This window comes from Aegilops tauschii, chromosome 4, assembly GCF_002575655.3.
Source record: "Aegilops tauschii subsp. strangulata cultivar AL8/78 chromosome 4, Aet v6.0, whole genome shotgun sequence".
NCBI lineage: Eukaryota > Viridiplantae > Streptophyta > Magnoliopsida > Poales > Poaceae > Aegilops > Aegilops tauschii.
Window position 1 is genome coordinate 505,336,571 of NC_053038.3, and position 10,441 is coordinate 505,347,011.

The window sequence follows — 10,441 nt, forward strand, 5'->3', positions numbered from 1 at the left end:
CGGACCATTTCGGAACCTCTCGTGACGTCCGGGATCTCATCCGGGACTCCGAACAACTTTCGGGTTTCCGCATCCATATATCTCTACAACCCTAGCGTCACCGGACCTTAAGTGTGTAGACCCTACGGGTTCGGGAGACATGCAGACATGACCGAGACGCCTCTCCGGTCAATAACCAACAGCGGGATCTGGATACCCATGTTGGCTCCCACATGTTCCACGATGATCTCATCGGATGAACCACGGTGTCGAGGATTCAATCAATCCGTATGCAATTCCCTTTGTCAATCGGTATGTTACTTGCCCGAGATTCGATCGTCGGTATCCCAATACCTTGTTCAATCTCGTTACCGGCAAGTCTCTTTACTCGTACCGCAATGCATGATCCCGTGACTAACGCCTTAGTCACATTGAGCTCATTATGATGATGCATTACCGAGTGGGCCCAGAGATACCTCTCCGTCACACGGAGTGACAAATCCCAGTCTCGATCCGTGCCAAACCAACAGACACTTTCGGAGATACCCGTAGTGCACCTTTATAGTCACCCAGTTACGTTGTGACGTTTGGCACACCCAAAGCACTCCTACGGTATCCGGGAGTTGCACGATCTCATGGTCTAAGGAAAAGATACTTGACATTGGAAAAGCTCTAGCAAACGAAACTACACGATCTTTTATGCTATGCTTAGGATTGGGTCTTGTCCATCACATCATTCTCCTAATGATGTGATCCCGTTATCAACGACATCCAATGTCCATGGTCAGGAAACCGTAACCATCTATTGATCAACGAGCTAGTCAACTAGAGGCTTACTAGGGACATGGTGTTGTCTATGTATCCACACATGTATCTGAGTTTCCTATCAATACAATTCTAGCATGGATAATAAACGATTATCATGAATAAGGAAATATAATAATAACCAATTTATTATTGCCTCTAGGGCATATTTCCAACAGGCATGAGCTTGGAAAACCATTTTCAGCTCTTCGAACATTTCATATGCTCCATGTTTCTCAAAACGCTTTTGGAGACCCGGTTCTAAGCTGTAAAGCATGCCGCACTGAACGGGGGAGTAATCATCAGCACGTGATTGCCAAGCGTTCATAACGTCTTGGTTCTCTGGGATTGGTGCTTCACCTAGCGGTGCTTCTAGGACATAATCTTTCTTGGCAGCTATGAGGATGATCCTCAGGTTTCGGACCCAGTCTGTATAGTTGCTGCCATCATCTTTCAGCTTGGTTTTCTCTAGGAACGCGTTGAAGTTGAGGACAACGTGGGCCATTTGATCTACAAGACATATTGTAAAGATTTTAGACTAAGTTCATGATAATTAAGTTCATCTAATCAAATTACTCAATGAACTCCCACTCAGATAGACATCCCTCTAGTCATCTAAGTGAAACATGATCCGAGTTAACTAGGCCGTGTCCGATCATCACGTGAGACGGACTAGTCAAGATCGGTGAACATCTTCATGTTGATCGTATCTTCTATACGACTCATGCTCGACCTTTCGGTCCTCCGTGTTCCGAGGTCATGTCTGTACATGCTAGGCTCGTCAAGTCAACCTAAGTGTATTGCGTGTGTTCCGAGGCCATGTCTGTACATGCTAGGCTCGTCAACACCCGTTGTATGCGAACGTTAGAATCTATCACACCCGATCATCACGTGGTGCTTCGAAACAACGAACCTTCGCAACGGTGCACAGTTAGGGGGAACACTTTCTTGAAATTATTATAAGGGATCATCTTACTTACCACCGTCGTTCTAAGCAAATAAGATGCAAAAACATGATAAACATCACATGCAATCAAATAGTGACATGATATGGCCAATATCATCATGCTCCTTTGATCTCCATCTTCGGGGCACCATGATCATCTTCGTCACCGGCATGACACCATGATCTCCATCATCATGATCTCCATCATTGTGTCTTCATGAAGTCGTCACGCCAACGATTACTTCTACTTCTATGGCTAACGCATTTAGCAACAAAGTAAAGTAATTTACATGGCGTTATTCAATGACACGCATGTCATGCAAAATAATAAAGACAACTACTATGGCTCCTGCCGGTTGTCATACTCATCGACATGCAAGTCGTGATTCCTATTACAAGAATATGATCAATCTCATACATCACATATATCATTCATCACATCTTCTGGCCATATCACATCACATAGCACTTGCTGCAAAAACAAGTTAGACGTCCTCTAATTGTTGTTGCAAGTTTTTACGTGGTTTGTAGGTTTCTAGCAAGAACGTTTTCTTACCTACTTATGACCACAACGTGATTTGCCAATTTCTATTTACCCTTCATAAGGACCCTTTTCATCGAATCCGTTCCGACTAAAGTAGGAGAGACAGACACCCGCTAGCCACCTTATGCATCTAGTGCATGTCAGTCGGTGGAACCTGTCTCACGTAAGTGTACGTGTAAGGTCGGTCCGGGCCGCTTCATCCTACAATGCCGCCGAAACAAGAAAAGACTAGTAGCGGCAAGAAGAATTGGCAAACTCAACGCCCACAACTGCTTTGTGTTCTACTCGTGCATAGTACGTCGGTGGAGCAACGAGGGGCCCACGAGGGTGGAGGGCGCGCCTCGGGGAGGTGGGCGCGCCACCCTGCCTCGTGCCTTCCTCGTTGATTGCTTTACGTAGACTCCAAGTCCTCTGGATCACGTTTGTTCCGAAAATCACGTTCCCGAAGGTTTCATTCCGTTTGGACTCTGTTTGATGTTCTTTTCCTTCGAAACACTGAAATAGGCAAAACAGCAATTTGGGCTGGGCCTCCGGTTAATAGGTTAGTCCCAAAAATAATATAAAAGTGTATAATAAAGCCCATTAAACATCCAAAACAGAATATAATATAGCATGGAATAATAAAAATTTATAGATACGTTGGAGACGTATCATGGAGCCGCACACAGACCTTGCCTCATGGGGTATCTGTGCACTGGAACTCCGAACTCGTTTCCGGCTATAAGTTCCAAACCATGTACGTCCGTGGATGTCGAGCTTGATCGGTTATCGATCTTCGAATTCAGCGCCGCATACATCTTCCGACACTCGCCTTTCGGCGATATGCTAAACTCATTAAAGAATCTGTCCTTGGCGGGAGACTCACATCCGAATTATGTCCGGTTCGAACGGGAGGCTGATGATGGAGAATTTTGCTTCCCACCCGCCACCCACTTCATAGACATTGTCGATGACTTAACTGACACACTCGAATATGACTCCGAAGACATCGATGGTATGGACGACGATGCCGGAGAAGAGGAGGCCCAAGCCACGCCGTTCACCGGACGATGGACGGCCACTTCCTCATACGACGTATACATGGTGGATATGCCAAAAGATAATAGCGGCGATGACAAGGAAAACCCAGTGGAGGATGACCCCCCTAAGACACAACCAAGGCGCCGGCGTCAGCAGCGCTGCTGCAAATCACGCCGCAGAGACAACAACACCGGCACAGGAGACGACAATACTCTGAACGGTGCCGAAGACGTAGAAGACCACGACGAACAAACTGCCGAACAGGACAATCAGGAGGATGGGCAAGTCAGCGCTGATGAACATGTGATACGTCTCCGTCGTATCTACTTTTCCAAACACTTTTGCCCTTGTTTTGGACTCTAACTTGCATGATTTGAATGGAACTAACCCGGACTGACGCTGTTTTCAGCAGAATTGCCATGGTGTTATTTTTGTGCAGCAATAAAAGTTCTCGGAATGACCTGAAACTTCACGAAGATTATTTTTGGAAATAATAAAAAACACTGGCAAAAGAATCAAGGCCAGGGGGCCCACACCCTGCCCACAAGGGTGGGGGGCGCGCCCCCTGCCTCGTGGGCCCCCTGGTGCTCCATCGAGGTCAACTCCAACTCTGTATATTCGTGTTTGGGGAGAAAAATATAAGAGAGAAGGATTCATCATGTTTTACGATACAGAGCCGCCACCAAGCACTAATATCTCTCGGGAGGGCTGATCTGGAGTCCGTTCGGGGCTCCGGAGAGGGGAATCCGTCGCCATCGTCATCATCAACCATCCTCCATCACCAATTTCATGATGCTCACCGCCGTGTGTGAGTAATTCCATCGTAGGCTTGCTGGACCGTGATGGGTTGGATGAGATTTATCATGTAATCGAGTTAGTTTTGTTAGGGTTTGATCCCTAGTATCCACTATGTCCTGAGATTGATGTTGCTATGACTTTGCTATGCTTAATGCTTGTCACTAGGGCCCGAGTGCCATGATTTCAGATCTAAACCTATTATGTTTTCATGAATATATTTGTGTTCTTGATCCTATCTTGCAAGTCAACAGTCACCTACTATGTGTTATGATCCGGCAACCCCGAAGTGACAATAATCGGGACCACTCCCGGTGATGACCGTAGTTTGAGGAGTTCATGTATTCACTATGTGTTAATGCTTTGGTCCGGTACTCTATTAAAAGGAGGCCTTAATATCCCTTAGTTTCCAGTAGGACCCCGCTGCCACAGGAGGGTAGGACAAAAGATGTCATGCATGTTCTTTCCCATAAGCACGTATGACTATATTCGGAATACATGCCTACATTACATTGATGAATTTGAGCTAGTTCCGTGTCACCCTATGTTATAACTGTTGCATGAATAATCGCATCCGGCATAATTCTCCATCACCGATCCAATGCCTACGAGCTTTTCACATATTGTTCTTTGCTCATTTACTTTTCCGTTGCTACTGTTACAATCACTACAAAACTATCACTGTTACTTTTGCCACCATTACCGTTACTATCATACTACTTTTCTACTAAATACTTTTCTGCAGATATTAATTTATCCAGGTGTGGTTGAATTGACAACTCAACTACTAATACTAGAGAACATTCTTTGTCTCCCCTTGTGCCGAACCAATAAATTTGGGTTGAATACTCTACCCTCGAAAACTGTTGCGATCCCCTATACTTGTGGGTTATCAAGACTATTTTCTGGCACCGTTGCCACGGAGCATAGCTCATTTCTTTGGGTCACTTGGGATTTATATCTGCTGGTCACTATGAGGAACTTGAAAGACGAGAAAACCAAAATTACCCCTCGACTACGAGGGAAGGTAAGGAACTGCCATCTAGCTCTGCACTTGATTCACCTTCTGTTTTGAGTAAGCTTGCGACACCTAAACCTGCTTCTGCTATTAATTCTGATATGTCACATGTTATTGATGATGCCACTTCTGCTATGCATGATACTTATGATGAAACTACTTCTATGCTTGATACTACTGTGCCACTAGGTGAATTTCTTGATGAACAACTTGCTAGGGCTAGAGAGAATGAAATTATTGAAACTGATAATATTGATGAAAGTGATGATGAAGATTCTCCCCCTAGATATGAATTGCCTGTTGTGCCTGAGGGTTATGTTATGGATGAAGAAACTGCTAGAGACCTTCTTGCCTGCAATGATAGGAGTGATCTTAAGAAATTATTAGCTAAGCTGAAAGAAAAATCTTTGAATGCTAGAATGAAATATGATCCTGCTTATGCTACTTCACCTATCTTTGTTACTGATAAGGATTATGATTTCTCTGTTGATCCTGAGATAATTACTCTGGTTGAATCTGATCCTTTCTATGGCTTTGAATCTGAAACTGTTGTGGCACATCTTACTAAATTAAATGATATAGCCACCCTATTCACTAATGATGAGAAAACTCGTTACTACTATATCCTTAAATTATTTCCGTTCTCATTAAAGGGTGATGCTTAAACATGGTTTAATTCTCTTGATCCTGGTTGTGTGCGTAGTCCCAAGGATGATTTATTACTTCTCTGCTAAATATTTCCCCGCTCATAAGAAACAAGCGCTTTAAGGGATATATATAATTTTGTGCAAATGGAAGAAGAGAGTCTCCCACAAGCTTGGGGGAGGCTTCTCCAATTACTTAATGCTTTGCCTGATCATCCTCTCAAGAAAAATGAAATACTTGATATCTTTTATAATGGACTAACCGATGCTTCCAGAGACCACCTGGATAGTTGTGCTGGTTGTGTTTTCAGGGAAAGAACTGTTGACGAAGCTGAAATTCTATTGAATAATATGTTGAAGAAACACCGCAGCTGGCGCCCTCGGAGCCCCCAGGAGGAAGATAACGGAGAAGTCCTTTACCTGATGGGCCGGATAAGGACGCTGGCCAAATCAGGATTGACAATAATCGAAGTTATGTCAATATGTATAATGCGGGGGGTGCAGCCACTTCAATATCGGGGACAACCCATGTGGCACTTCAATGGAGAAGACGATGCCACCCGCTGCGGTCGTAAAGGTCCGGACTCCGTCGCTGCTCTAGCGAAAATACTGTCCGATTTGTATAAAGGAGAGGAAGAGGAGTTCATCCGCATCAAGCCACGGGATGGATTCTCCATGTACAACCCCCCAAACTGGGTGAGCTGCTACCTTTTACTCCAGACCTTCCCGCGTTCTTTGTCATAAATATTTACTTTGCTATTTCATAGCAGGAACTGCGAAAAGCTGTGAGGGAGGTCCACAGCTCGCCTCCCCAACCAGAGGACCCTGACCGGGCCCTCGACCCCGGACTCGAAGAAGACCCGGACACATTTGTGGAGCTTATTGACAGGACATTCTATCAATTGAGCTGCGACGATGCCATGGTGGCCATCATAGACGATTATCCTGGACTACTCCCTACATCGCATGTAAGTAAAACCAGAGTCCCAACTTCCGAGAGGGATCCCTTTTTCTGCACTTCACCTACTGCACACATATGGGGTCTTACAGGGAAGGCCCTCGGGACGCCATGCCGAACCCGCAGTGACTCACCAACAAGGGGCACCGAAGCTGGGTAGGCTTAAAAGGAAGGTGGTCAGGACTGAGACGCCGTCGCAGAGGTATGAAAAGGAACCCCGCTCTGTGGTTGTCGTCTTTTAAAATATAATAACGCCCATGTTTCCTAGTAGGAAAAACGCTCGCCGGATGATACGTCTCCGTCGCATCTACTTTTCCAAACACTTTTGCCCTTGTTTTGGACTCTAACTTGCATGATTTGAATGGAACTAACCCGGACTGACGCTGTTTTCAGCAGACTTTCCATGGTGTTATTTATGTGCAGAAACAAAAGTTCTCGGAATGACCTGAAACTCCACGGAACATCTATTTGGAAAATAAGAAAAATACTGGAAGAAAAATCTACGTCAGGGGGCCCACACCCTGTCCACGAGGGTGGAGGGCGCGCCTGCCCCCCTAGGGCGTGCCCCCTACCTCGTGGGCCCCCTGACGCTCCACCGACCTCAACTCCAACTCCATATATTCACTTTCGGGGAGAAAAAAATCAGGGAGAAGGATTCATCGCGTTTTACGATACGGAGCCGCCGCCAAGCCCTAAAACCTCTCGGGAGGGCTGATCTGGAGTCCGTTCGGGGCTCCGGAGAGGAGAATCCGTCGCCATCGTCATCATCAACTATCCTCCATCACCAATTTCTTGATGCTCACCGCCGTGCGTGAGTAATTCCATCGTAGGCTTGCTGGACAGTGATGGGTTGGATGAGATCTATCATGTAATCGAGTTAGTTTTGTTAGGGTTTGATCCCTAGTATCCACTATGTTCTGAGATTGATGTTGCTATGACTTTGCTATGCTTATTGCTTGTCACTAGGGCCCGAGTGCCATGATTTCAGATCTGAACCTATTATGTTTTCATGAATATATGTGAGTTCTTGATCCTATCTTGCAAGTCTATAGTCACCTACTATGTGTTATGATCCGGCAACCCCGAAGTGACAATAATCGGGACCACTCCCGGTGATGACCATAGTTTGAGGAGTTCATGTATTCACTATTTGTTAATGCTTTGGTCTGGTACTCTATTAAAAGGAGGCCTTAATATCCCTTAGTTTCCATTAGGACCCCGCTGCCACGGGAGGGTAGGACAAAAGATGTCATGCAAGTTCTTTTCCATAAGCACGTATGACTATATTCGGAACACATGCCTACATTACATTGATGAATTGGAGCTAGTTCTGTGTCACCCTATGTTATGACTGTTACATGATGAACCGCATCCGGCATAATTCTCCATCACCGATCCAATGCCTACAAGCTTTTCATATATTGTTCTTCGCTTATTTACTTTACCGTTATCACTACTATCATACTACTTTGCTACTAAATACTTTGCTGCAGATATTAAGTTATCCAGGTGTGGTTGAATTGACAACTCAGTTGCTAATACTTGAGAATATTCTTTGGCTCCCCTTGTGTCGAATCAATAAATTTGGGTTGAATACTCTACCCTCGAAAACTATTGCGATCCCCTATACTTGTGGGTTATCAAGACTATTTTCTGGCGCCGTTGCCGGGGAGCATAGCTCCATTCTTTGAGTCACTTGGGATTTATATCTGCTGGTCACTATGAAGAACTTGAAAGACGCTAAGACAACAATTTATCCCTCAACTACGAGGGGAGGTAAGGAACTGCCATCTATCTCTGTACTTGATTCACCTTCTATTTTGAGCAAGCTTGCGACACCTAAACCTGCTTCTGCTATTCGTTTTGATATGTCGCATGTTATTGATGATGCCACTTCTGCTATGCATGATACTTATGATGAAACTACTTCTATGCTTGATACTACTGTGCCACTTGGTGAATTTCTTGATGAACAACTTGCTAGGGCTAGAGAGAATGAAATTATTAATAATATTGAAGATAGTGATGATGAAGACTCTCCCCCTAATAAATATGAATTGCCTGTTTTGCCTGAGGGCTAAGTTATGGATGAAGCGATTGCTAAAGGAATTTTTGCTTGCAATGATAGATATGATTTAAAGAGGTTATTAGCTAAATAGAAGCAGCAATCTCTTAATGCTAGAATGAAACCTAATCCTGCTTTTGCTACTTCACCTATCTGTGTTACTGATAAGGATTATGAATTCTCTGTTGATCCTGATATAATTACTTTGGTTGAATCTGATCGTTTTCATGGCTATGAATCTGAAACTGTTGTGGCACATCTTACTAAATTAAATGATATAGCCACCCTGTTTACTAACGATGAGAAATCTCGCTACCTTTATATCCTTAAAATATTTCCATTCTCTTTAATGGGTGATGCTAAGATATGGTTTAATTCTCTTGATCCTGGTTGTGTGCGTAGTCCCCAGGATATGATTTATTACTTCTCTGCTAAATATTTCCCTGCTCATAAGAAACAAGCTGCTTTAAGGGATATATATAATTTTGTGCAAATTGAAAAAGAGACTCTCCCACAAGCTTGGGGGAGGCTTCTCCAATTACTTAATGCTTTGCCTGATCATCCTCTCAAGAAAAATGAAATACTTGATATCTTTTGTAATGGACTAACCGATGCTTCCAGAGATTACCTGGATAGTTGTGCTGGTTCTGTTTTCAGGGAAAGAACACCGGATGAAGCTGAAATTCTATTGAATAATATGTTGACAAATGAAAATAATTGGACACTTCCTGAGCCAATTCCTGAGCCTATTCCTAAACCAACTCCGAAGAAAAGAGGTGTTCTATTTCTCAGTCCTGAAGATATGCAAGAGGCAAAGACATCTATGAAAGAAAAAGGTATTAAAGCTGAAGATGTTAAGGATTTACCTCCTATTGAAGAAATACATGGTATTAATTTACCGCCTGTTGAAGATGTGCAGGATTCTCAGCGAACTAATGTTGATGCGCCTAGTCCTTCTAAAAGGAAGAAAAGGAAAAATGATAGGACTTTGCATGCTTCTAGTGAACCTGTTATTGACACACCTGAGAATCCCAACGATATTTCTATTTCTGATGCCGAAACACAATCTGGTGATGAACATGAATCTAGTGATAATTATAATGATGATGTTCATGTTGTTGCTCAACCTAGTAATGACAATGATGTAGAGATTGAACCTGCTACTGATCTTGATAACCCACAATCAAAGAATCAACGTTATGATAAGAGAGACTTTGTTGCTAGGAAGCATGGTAAAGAAAGAGAACCATGGGTTTAGAAACCCATGCCTTTTCCTCCCAAACCATCCAAGAAAAAGGATGATGAGGATTTTGAGCCTTTGCTGAAATGATTAGACCTATCTTTTTGTGTATGCGTTTTACTGATATGATTAAAATGAATCCTTGTGCCAAGTATATGAAGGATATTGTTACAAATAAAAGAAATATACCGGAAGCTGAAATTTCCACCATGCTTGCTAATTATACTTTTAAGGGTGGAATACCTAAGAAACTTGGGGATCCTGGAGTACCAACTATACCATGCTCAATTAAAAGAGACTATGTTAGAACTGCTTTATGTGATCTTGGAGCCGGTGTTAGTGTTATGCCTCTGTCTTTATATCGTAGACTTGACTTGAATAAGTTGACACCTACTGAAATATCTTTGCAAATGGCCGATAAATCAACT